The sequence below is a fragment of the Hibiscus syriacus genome, unplaced genomic scaffold (assembly GCF_006381635.1).
Source record: "Hibiscus syriacus cultivar Baekdansim isolate YM2019G1 unplaced genomic scaffold, ASM638163v2 tig00111841_pilon, whole genome shotgun sequence".
NCBI classification, from domain to species: domain Eukaryota; kingdom Viridiplantae; phylum Streptophyta; class Magnoliopsida; order Malvales; family Malvaceae; genus Hibiscus; species Hibiscus syriacus.
In genome coordinates this window covers 1,647,176-1,658,746 of record NW_024063196.1, presented here as the reverse complement: position 1 = coordinate 1,658,746, position 11,571 = coordinate 1,647,176, and the positions used below count along the sequence as shown (strand labels likewise).

Genomic DNA, 11,571 nt, shown 5'->3' with positions numbered 1-11,571 from the left:
CATCAATTTTGTCAAAACGCTCCTTAAGATCCTTCCAAACAGATTCTACGGTCGAGGAAAAAATGATGCCAGCAGATAGATCGTAGCTGACAGAATTCAGGATCCATGAGAGTACAAGAGCGTTGCAACGCTCCCATTAGACTGCATCAAACCTTCATAATCGTCTCGTCAACAGCTTCCATCGACAAAACCAAGCTTTTTTTTGCCAGAAGCGCGATGTGTATGGAACGGCTCCAGAGACTATAGTTTTCAATGCCAGTGAGTTGAAGGGACATCAGTTGAACACCAGGTGTATCAGACGGATGCAAGAAGAGAGGGTGATTTGGATCAACTGTGAGCGCCATGAACCCTAAGAGAAATCAATTTAGGGGAAAAAACAAAATGAAAGGGCTGTTGGAAATGAAATGAATCTGTTGCAGATGGGAGACGGGCTAGAATAGTTAGTGATAAATGGGCCAAACAGAGAACCCAAGAAGAAATGGCCTGGAGACTGATACCATGTTGAAATTGGAAATACTTGTACTATGTAATACCTCATGTATTAGAAAAGAAATAATATAGGTATATATACAATTTAGTTAACTAACTAACTATCAATCAGTTACAATTAAAACAGAAAAATAACTAACTTAAACTTCTAACAAGTGGTAATGGTAGACATAATTGTATTGTGTAATTTCATGTAAAAACCAAAATTTTCGAGTTATAAAATAATTTGTAAAAACATATTTAAAGATTAAAAAAATTGGTGTTTTTACACAAATATCACCCTAACATAAATTAATTACTTGTTAGGCATCGTTTCAAATTTTTTTTACAGATCTAACAAGTAATTAATTTGTGATATTTTTGTGCATTAAAATCCTAAAGACGCTGAGATTTCCAACTGATTTTCAAAGGGTAAGACACCGAGATATCCTGGGGTCTTTGGCATTACACTGTAGAAAACACCCTAGATAAGGAATTAATCGGCTGAGTATATCATTTTGGGAAATAAACTTTCATATCCATATTATATGGGCACTTTTTCCATTTTTGTTCGGGTGTATTATTATTGTTAATTATTATTATTATCATTATTATTTATCTATTTACATTTTTTGTGTAGGCCCCAACTTGAAGCCCAACCCAGTTACAAAAATCAGAACCCAGATACATGACCCAACTCAACCCAGACCCAATTACACCCGGTTAACCCAAAGCCCAGATTCGACCCGACCCAATTACATTAGGACCCTAAACTCACTAGGGTTACATCCCTAAGCCATGCACTATACCATCAGGGACCGTTCGATCTATACCCTATCCGACGATCCAGATCAAGAATCCATCTGGGGTTTTCCAAACCCACAGCAGTCGCATGATCCATACTATAAGATTTGATGAGAATGGATGGCCCGGATAAGATGATAGGAACCCTAGGGTTTCATAATAACCCTAGGGAGCTGTATCGTCGTCGCCTGCTTCTGACACGCCATTTCAATATACAATGACCTGGAAACGACATCAACAATAAAAAAGAAGACAAATCAATCTAAGAAAATCCATAAAAGAGAGAAAAAAAAGCTAAATAAAAAGGATGATCCTAAGGGGAAACAAGGTTGTCAAACCAAATAGGACAATGATATCCTATATTTTCAGTGGCAGTGGATTTCACCAAGAAAGAGATATAAAATAAAAGGAGAGAATATACTAGAAAAGAGACCAGATTACCAAGAGAAACAACAGAGCCTAGAAAAACTAGAGAGAAAAAAAGCAGAGAACTACAACTAAAAAATGAGAAAGAATAGAAAACCGAAACTCACCTTAGATCTATGGTCGTGGCCTCCTCGGGGTTTGAAGAAACCATCACCGAAGGTAAAAAACCTTCTATTTTCTTAGATTTGGGGTTGTGAAGAGGGGTTTGTTTTGGGTAGTAATGGGTCTATTTTAAAGGATAAAAGAGAGAGGGGAAGACCAAGAGTTGGTTTTGGGTTGGTTTTCCACGCCATCGCCGCTGACTACGGCGGTCGTGGCTTCATTTTTTCTCCACGACGGAGGGAGAAAGGCATAGGAGAGAGAGAAGTGAAAGCATTTTGCTCTCTGATTCGTAAAGAGAGGAGGAAATAAGAAAATGAGGGGACTTACCGAGCTTAGGCCTTTCGTTTGACCTTATATACAAGGTCCCAAACGACACCATTTAGGGAGGGGTCGGGTTGCAATTTTAGCGTATGGATAAATTTCATTTTGGGGCCTCTGGGTTTTGTAACTTTCTGTTATAATCACCTGTTGTAATTTAATTGTTTTATATTTCATGCCCCGAATTTGAAAACTTGTATATTGGTCACTTTGTTGTTATTGTGTATATTTTTGTTAATATTAGACATTATCCTTTGTATTTATAAAACTTGTGTTTTGATCATTGTTATGTATTTTAGGTTAAATGTTGAATATGACCTATATGTTTTACTTTTATTATCTTTTAGTCTTTTCTTTACTGTACAAAAATGATAATATACACATTTAGTCCATAAGATTTGCCTGATGTTTTTTTAATCACTGTTTAGATTTAGATTGGTCTATCTGCTTGTTTAGACCCTGATGTTTTGTTTAGACCCTTTTCTAATTATACATATTTATTATTTTGATCCTTGTGATATGTTTATTTTTTTATTTTGTTTTTTATGAATTATTATTATGTCATTTATATTTATATATATATAATTTAATAGGTACTTTATTATTATAGTAAATTTTAATTAATTTATGATGATGTTGTTGAATTTAGTTATGTTTTAATTCGTTAAATATTCAAAGTTTCCCCAATATATATATGTGTGTACTCGAAATTAGTTTCAAGATCATTATTTGTAGAATGGGCATGGAAAGTATCATTTGATCGAAGTGGTACAATCCAATACGACGTTCTATTGAAATATGAATTTAAAAAACAATTACTTTTACATGAATTTATTTTTATTTTATCTTATTTTATTTATTTTAATTCTTTATTATTATCCTATTTTCATAATGTTGAATGCTTTCATTTTATTTTTATTTTGTTATATTTAAATGTACTATTAATGATGTATGTTCAATACAAATGAATCCTGATTTGTTCTATGCTAATCTTTGATATTATTTTTTAAGTAATTCGAAGACAGAATATTCTTTACGGATAAGAAATAAAAGAGATAAATTTCTTAATGGAGGATTGCAAACCTCGAGATTTCTTATCAAGTTAAAGATTTTCTTTAATTTATTAATTCAGAATAATTTAATTAATATTCAATAAATAGATCATAATTTTACTTTTGATTCGAATTTTAAGTTCCATCATTACGACGGTATATAAGCGACTAAGTACCGATTTTTTGGCACTGTGAGGGTGTTTATCCTTCCCCACACGTAATCGACTTCCGAACCTTAAAAAATGGATTTTTGGCTAACATAGACCAAGTTTTGTCTTAAAAAATGATTTTTTTAAATTGCTTTAAAAGTCGTTTTTAGGTATTCGATCTACCTAACTCAAAGATCGATGGCGACTCCATTTCAAAATTTTCAAATTAAATCAAAATCGTCAATTTTTAAACAAATTCATAATTATTTTTAAACTTAATTGTTTTAAAAAAATGGTTATGACAGCTTGACGACTCCACTAGGGACTTAGAGAGTCAGGTTGTCGGCCTTATATATTGTCGTTATGATGGAAATTTATAGGTTGAGTATCCAGTTAAGTTATGATCTATTTATTGAATTTTTTCTAATTTCTTTATTTTTTATATACTAACATTTTAATTGTTTTTGTTTTTTTTTTCAGCTCTATCAAAATTCTGATTGAGTTTTTGTTCTTTTCTATTTTTGAGTCAAAGGTTTGTACGTTTCTCCTCACACACATCATGAGCATTTGCATAACATAAGCTCTAGACCCAAGGTTTGTCTCAATTAAGTGGGGTGAACGCTTTACTCTCGTAAGAATTTATTCTTCGTATGAGTTTTAGCAAGTAACCTCTGGGATACACATGCCTTATATCTTCGTAGGGATTTATTCCTCGTATGGGTATAAGGAAATGGATCCCCTCGAATTGAACTCAATCCGTTTACACCTGTAACGGGTTAGGATTGAGGGTTTGGTAGCCCAAGGGGCACCGACATCAAGGATAATTCGAGTACCTCTTCCATTAGAACCGAAACCATGCATATAGAGAACCTTAGAACTGTCACCCTAGGTAGAGTCATGTTGAACCTCTTTCTGTCAGTAAGTGCCCTAAAATAGGAACTGCATTGGAACTGCCTCGAAAACGTACACCAAACAAACTTTCTCTGTTGAGTCTTGGGGAATCTACGCCAACTTGGTTACTGAAGTGCCTTGGTACTGACTAGGATATATCCGAATTATTCACGCAATAAGACGATCGTCATCTGCTAAAGTAACTCGGTTGTCCTGATTGTTTCCCTAGTATCAAACAAGGCTAGTTTTATGTTATCCTGACTGTTATTGTTTCTAGTTGTATTGCATTTATTACTATTCTCACTTGTAGTTTTATTTGAAGGCATTCTAGTGTTATTGGGCCCCTTAAGTCTAAACTTTTAATCATGTGGATTCTTTATCCAAAACTGCACGCTGGTACCGATACTGAGCCCTTCGGTATCTGTACTGACCCTTGAGTATCAATACTCACCCTTAGGTATCGATAATGAAATGGCTGTCATAATCTGAAATAGAAGGATATTATCGATACTCTTGGACCGAGTATCGATACTTCTAAACCAGGGTATCGATATATCCTAAGTATCGATACCAAATTTTGCTTCGATGTTTTGGAAAATGACTCAGTATCGATACCCCTACAAGGAATATCGATACTCTACCCTTAGTATCAGTACTCCCATGAGTATTGATACCAAAATCGGTTACTGCAATTTTCTAAGTGAGCTCGGTATCGGTACTCCTCCTATGAGTATCGATACCCAACCAGCAGTATCGATACTTGATGAATGGGTATCGATACTTCTAGCCTAAAACTTCCTTATTTTAAACCATCTAACAAACAATATCAATATTGTTTTTCCATTACCAATACTCAAACCCAGAAATGCTTGTTTGGGCACAACAATGACTCCCTATTTGACCCCAGAAGTCTTACCGAGTTTCCAAATGTTATTGAAGTTTTATGTATATTAAGAGGGGTCATAATAGGTCTATAAACATGCTGAAAACATCAAATGTTGAAATCTATCATGAATGTTCTTTTATGTTTATTATCTCATACAAGCTACCAAACTCACTTATTGATATACATATGGTAGAGTCGAGTTACAAGTGTGTTACCTAGACTACTAAGCTACTAGAAATGCTCAAAGCTCAACTAAGGGTAAAATTTTCCTTTCTTTTGTTCTTGGAGCTTTCTCCAGTTATCTCACCAAACAAAAGATCAAAGAAGATATTATTAACTTGTTTAGGAGCTTAGGAAGAGATTAAGAACAACTCCTAAGACTTAAATCTCCAAAAAATGGGTTGGAATACTTGGGTTTTTTTAAACCCTGACTAAACCCAAAAATAGTCTCCATAACCCAAATTTGTGTTTGATTGCTTAAAATAAAGATCTAGAAGAGATGATTTTATTCCTTTCCTTATCTAAACCGAACTAGAATCGTAAGCCAACAAGGTTTCACATTTGTTCAAGCTCTAGGGAGAAGGGATGAAGTTTGAAAAAAGAAGAAAAAGACGAGCGGGAAAAAAGAGTCTGTCGTGTGACTCGTGGATATTAAAAGGTTTTAACCTTTCATAACAAAAATGGCTAAACTACTTACTTGGTCCTTCAAGTTTGGGTTTCAATTTAAAAGTCTCCTTTTCAACTCATGCTGGGCTCAACCCAAGCCCAAATCCACTCAAACTTGGGTCAATATTTCATACAAGCCAAGGAATTTGTCCAAGGTCCTCTTGGATTACCTTGGATTAGCTCGAAACTCCTAACCAAGGGCGGATGCACTAAGCCCCCTAGGGGGTCAAGTGCATCCTCATTATTTAGGAAAAAATTGAAATTTAGTATAATACGTTAAAGAAAAATAGAAGAATTTTTTTTTGCACCTTCATTATTTTTAAGAAAAGAATTTTTTTTTACATCTCTAATTATAAATTTCTGGATCCGTCACTGCTCTTAACCCGAGATTTAGGGCATTGCAGAAGGTACAATTTACGGGAAGATCTGAATGATGTACAACATTTGTCCACTCCTTGATCGAAGGAATGCCATAAAATGCATTGACACAAGATTTACTACAGTAGACATTTACGCGTGTTGCTTTGTTATTGGCATGGATTAGAGATGTGGATTACGATCATTGTGAAATTTATCCTCTTATTATTTAAGGGGAAAATTAGGACAAAATCCCTAATTCTGTTTTTTTTAAACCTTGCATCCCCCTTTTCTTTGAAGTTTCTTCTTTGTTGTTCCTAATAATATGAAGGGAATTGCAATGGGAGTTAAAATATACAGAAGAGAGTGGATGCGAACCAGTCGCTTATGGTGGTGGACAACTCAGTTGAATGTAAAACCGGCTAGAATGAGATAAAAGAATTGGTGTCGTGTCATGGTTCGCAATGAACGAATTACGAGTATGAGTTCAGGATCTCCATGAGAAGAGAACTCACTGTCCGAGCAACTGTAATGATAAAGGTCAAGGATGCTTCTCTATTCGTGTTGAAACTTGGATTCCATCTCTCAGCAATACAAATCATTAAAGAGGTCTAATACACGTTATTGTTCCTAGTGATGAGCATTGATTATAAATTAATCCGTGAACATGTACTCGAGACATAGTTATAATATTATTCAATTGATATCCTACACATGACACGGAATTTTAATATTAAACGCTTACTTTATTCTACCATCACATGATACTAATGTATAAAAACAAATAAAAAAAGACAAGAAAGAACACGTTCAATATTCCACTTTCATAATCATACAACCATATACTTGGGAAAAAAACAATCAATGAGTTATTCACCGAACCCTAAACCTTTTGAAAACTAAAATAAACCAATTACAAAAAATGGTCATACTTTTAAATTTTAAACCCTCGTTCTCAAAAGATATAATATCAAAAAGTATCTCCAACGTTCGATTAAATATTTAATTTAGTTCATATTCTTTTTCTTAGTGTGTTTTGGTCCCAACATTTCATTCTGAAACAAAAAGATTTCTCCTTCGATGGAAATCGTTAGTCGACAAATGTTCAAAGTTCAAAATAGGAGTCTTTCACCCTAAAATAAAATGTTAGGACTAAAATACTCTAAAAAGAATAAGGATAAATACGACTATTTAATTAAACATCGAAATTTTTATCTTAAAGTAAAATATTAAAAAGAATAAGGCATGTGATTGAAAGGGAAAATAGCGTGAGAATGGTGAGGAAAAATAGAGTGGAAATTCAAAAACCAATGATTAAAATATAAGGAAAACGTAATATTAGTGATTAATTTAGAAACTAGGTAACACAAAACAAAAATAATAATAAATGAGTGATTAAATAAGTATTTTATCCTAAAATTAGAAATAAAAAGGGAAAATGTGAAAATGGTTGGTCAAACAAGGAGACGGTGGTCCAAATAAAGGGCAGCCATAGAATAGAAAATAAAGAGAGCAGTCAAGTCCACGTCGACTTCAACTCCCACATTTGTTATTTACTTTTAAAATAAAAACAAAAATCCCATGGCCACGGCCAACAGATCCTGGCCATCCATCCATTTGCAGAGCCAAATCAAGTCAAGGGGTTCCCTTCCGACCTATAAATAATCAAGACCTGAAGAAAGCTTCTTTGATGTTGAGGATAGGCAGAGGCTGAAGGAGGCGGCGGTTTTTCGCTGTTCGTTTTGCTTTCATTGTTGGCACTTCCTTCAAACTCTGACCCATTTTCTCTCAAAGGACCGCCTTTTCATTGAACTTTATAAACCTTTTGATTTTAGAGGGGTTTGTATGTATTTTTATTTCTCCGAGCTCTTCCTTGATGCTTCATTATTGATTCTTGTTTTCTAATCAGATCTCTGGGATTCCGTTTATTACAATGGCCGCTTCTTCGCAATTTTCCGGCGTAAAAACCCCGCCGTCTCATCATTTCCAAAGCTTACTTCTTTAAACTGTCACTCGGCACTTTCGAACCAGCTTCATTTTGCGTCATTCCAGTCTCCAAGTTATTCTAAATTAAGCCGGGACCTAATTCAAAAACATTGTTGTAAAAGTAGAGTCTTTAAAGTTAGTTGCGAACAAGGAAATGTGGATGTGATTGAAAGGAATGAGATAGAGAAATCAAGCTTGGGAGAAGCAAAGAATGAATTGACGTGTGTGATGAAGTTCGGTGGATCCTCAGTGGCTTCCGCTGATCGAATGAGAGAGGTTGCTGACCTTATACTTAGTTTCACCGATGAAAGCCCATTCATTGTTCTCTCTGCCATGGGAAAGACAACCAATAAGCTTTTGCTAGTAACTACCATATTTATCTATCCATTTAGTTTCTTTGACTCTAGAGCTACAATGGTTTGCTAAGAACTCGGTTTTGATCTGATGATTAGGCTGGGGAAAAAGCTGTCAGCTGTGGTGTTAATAAGGTAGATACTATTGAAGAATTGCTCTTCATTAAAGAGCTGCATCATAGGTAAGAACAAGAGCAAGCTTCTTGCTTTTTGGTAGTAAACATGTAGAGTTGTCATATAAATATATAATTTGTACATCTCTTTTCAATTTTAATACCCAGGACTGTTGATGAGCTAGGAGTGGATCGGTTGATTGTTGATGGTGTGCTTCTTTCGTTCTAGCCTCTTCATTAAGTTTTTAGTTTAGGCTTAGGAATTCTGGTTTCTATCTTACCTTCTTGCATGAAAAAACCTTTTGTAGGGCACCTAGAAGAATTGCAGCAGCTCTTAAAAGGAATTGCTATGATGAAAGAGTTAACATTAAGGACAAGAGACTATTTAGTCTCATTTGGGGAGTGCGTGTCTACAAGGATATTTGCTGCATATTTGAATAAAATTGGTGTTAAGGCCCGTCAAGTATGATTCACTTACTCTATAAAGTTGTCTTTCTTTCTTTCTGGTGGTTCAAAATTTTAATCTGCGTTCATTAGGATACTTGGCATCTCCATGCTTCATTTTTAATCACTGTTTATCAATGGTATTTTGTTCTCTACATTTCCTTATCAAGGAGTGGAAATTTTAAGCCAATGTCCTGCTCTGCAGTATGATGCTTTTGAAATTGGTTTCATTACCACTGATGACTTCACAAATGCTGATATTCTGGAAGCAACTTACGCAGCTGTTGCAAAAAGATTAAATGATGATTGGAACAGTGATCCTGCAATCCCAATCGTTACTGGCTTCCTTGGAAAGGTATAACAGCAGCTGACATTTTACCGAAACGATTTCATTTGATAATGCTTTTGTTTTTCAACTGTTAATGTTGTTGTAGGGCTGGAGATCTTGTGCAATAACTACTTTAGGTAGGGGCGGTAGTGATTTGACTGCCACAACCATCGGAAAAGCATTGGGGTTTCGGGAAATTCAGGTCATTACATCTGTTCAGGGTCTGAACTTGTATAAGTCATAAAGCTACTGATGCATAAAGATGGTGCCATTTCATAATCAACAAACATCTAAATTCTAAATCTGCAAATCAACTATGCCCCAAAAGTTTTAACAAAAGCAAATATGCTTGTAAATTTAGGACCTGTTTCTTTCATAATGCAAACTTTTGTAAGGTACAACAGTATTTTTCGATTCATTGCAGTTATGGAAAGAAGTTGATGGTGTTTTGACCTGTGATCCTAACATATATCCACGTGCTGAACCTGTACCATATCTGACATTTGAAGAAGCAGCTGAATTGGCTTATTGTGGTGCTCAGGCAATATTTTCCTATCTTTTTTTTTTCTTTTTATTATTAAAAGTTTGGGGAAGGGGATGGAGTTCAATCCTAACATATATATTGTATGTCGTGTAATTATCATTTAATGATGTAACCATCGCAAACTGAGTGAATTCGATACTCATCAACTCCTTCAGGTTTTGCATCCACAATCCATGAGACCAGCTAGAGAGGGTGATATTCCTGTCAGGGTTAAAAATTCTTACAATCCTAAAGCTCCGGGAACTCTCATCACAAGGAGTAGAGACATGACTAAGGTTTGTAGCAGCTGATAGTTCTTGTTGCTTTCTTTAATGAAATATGAATGGGTCTAATCATTCTTTTCCTAACTGCAGGCAGGACTCACCAGCATTGTTTTGAAACGGAATGTCACCATGTTGGATATTGTCAGCACACGAATGCTTGGTCAATTTGGCTTTCTTGCCAAGGTTTGAAGGCCTTTTATTTATTGCAATGCTCTCTGTTCTTTTACATCTCTATCTTGTGCAATTTATCCATATCCTTTTTTTATCTGTGCAGGTATTTTCTATCTTTGAAGATTTAGGCATCTCTGTGGATGTTGTAGCTACTAGTGAAGTCAGTATTTCCCTGACTTTGGATCCGTCAAAACTTTGGAGCAGATGGTTAATTCCGCAGGCAAGCGATGTACTTCATGCTTTAATTAATTAGAAATTTTATGCTTGATCTGAAGAAATCTGAATCATTTCCACTCTATATTTTCTCTTGACAGGAACTTGACCATGTTGTAGAAGAACTCGAGAAAATTGCTGTTGTTAATCTGCTTCAACACAGGTCTATCATTTCTCTCATTGGGAATGTCGAGAGATCCTCACTTATACTGGAGAAGGTACTGCATCAATCTACAAGATGAGAACTTTTAAATCATCTTTGAATTTGATTTTATGAGATTCAGAGTTAAGCAAGCATGGGATATGTCTTTACTGCAAATTCTATTGATGGTTGAATATTGCAACAGGCATTTAACGTCCTTAGGATCAATGGAGTCAATGTTCAAATGATCTCTCAGGGTGCATCTAAGGTCTCTTCTACTATTTCATTTTTAGTTTCTCTCTAGTCTCCAAGCTTCCAACCATTAAATTTGGTCTCATTGGGTTTCTGTGCTCTGTTTTACCTTTCCAGGTTAATATATCATTGGTTGTAAATGACAACGAAGCAGAGCAGTGTGTGAGGGCACTTCATTCAGCATTCTTTGAAAGTGAGCTTCCGTGTGGTTCTTCCAATTGATGAGATGGAAAATTCATTTGATTTAAGAGCTTAGGAGTTGCAATTTGGAAAAGATAATAACAATTTTGGTTTGATAATGTAAACAGTATACACATATTACATGTAAAATGTAGGGGCAGATACCCCTACACGTAGCACCCTTTATCCGGCTGAAGAGCTTACTCGAGTAAGTGATGTTATAATGAAGCAAATCAGGGCAGTCCAGTCCATTTGGTTTCCAGTAGGCTATTTACTGTTTTTATACTCCAAAATACATCCCTTTTATGCCTTGAAACTAGACAGAACAGGCCCTACGAGAGGAGTCTATTAGGCTAAATTTTTTTTTGACAAATTTGGAGTGAATACAAGGGTAGAATCTATTCGAATACTCTTAATCGTTTGACAATGAATGTTCATATCTCTACATACAAGATGTTCGAAC

At 35.1% G+C, this 11,571-nt stretch overlaps 1 pseudogene; it reads left to right on the top strand.

Annotated features, from left to right (window-relative positions):
- Positions 1-8,037: 8,037 nt before the first annotated feature.
- On the top strand, positions 8,038-11,254 carry LOC120171978 (annotated as a pseudogene).
- The last annotated feature ends 317 nt before the right edge of the window (positions 11,255-11,571 follow it).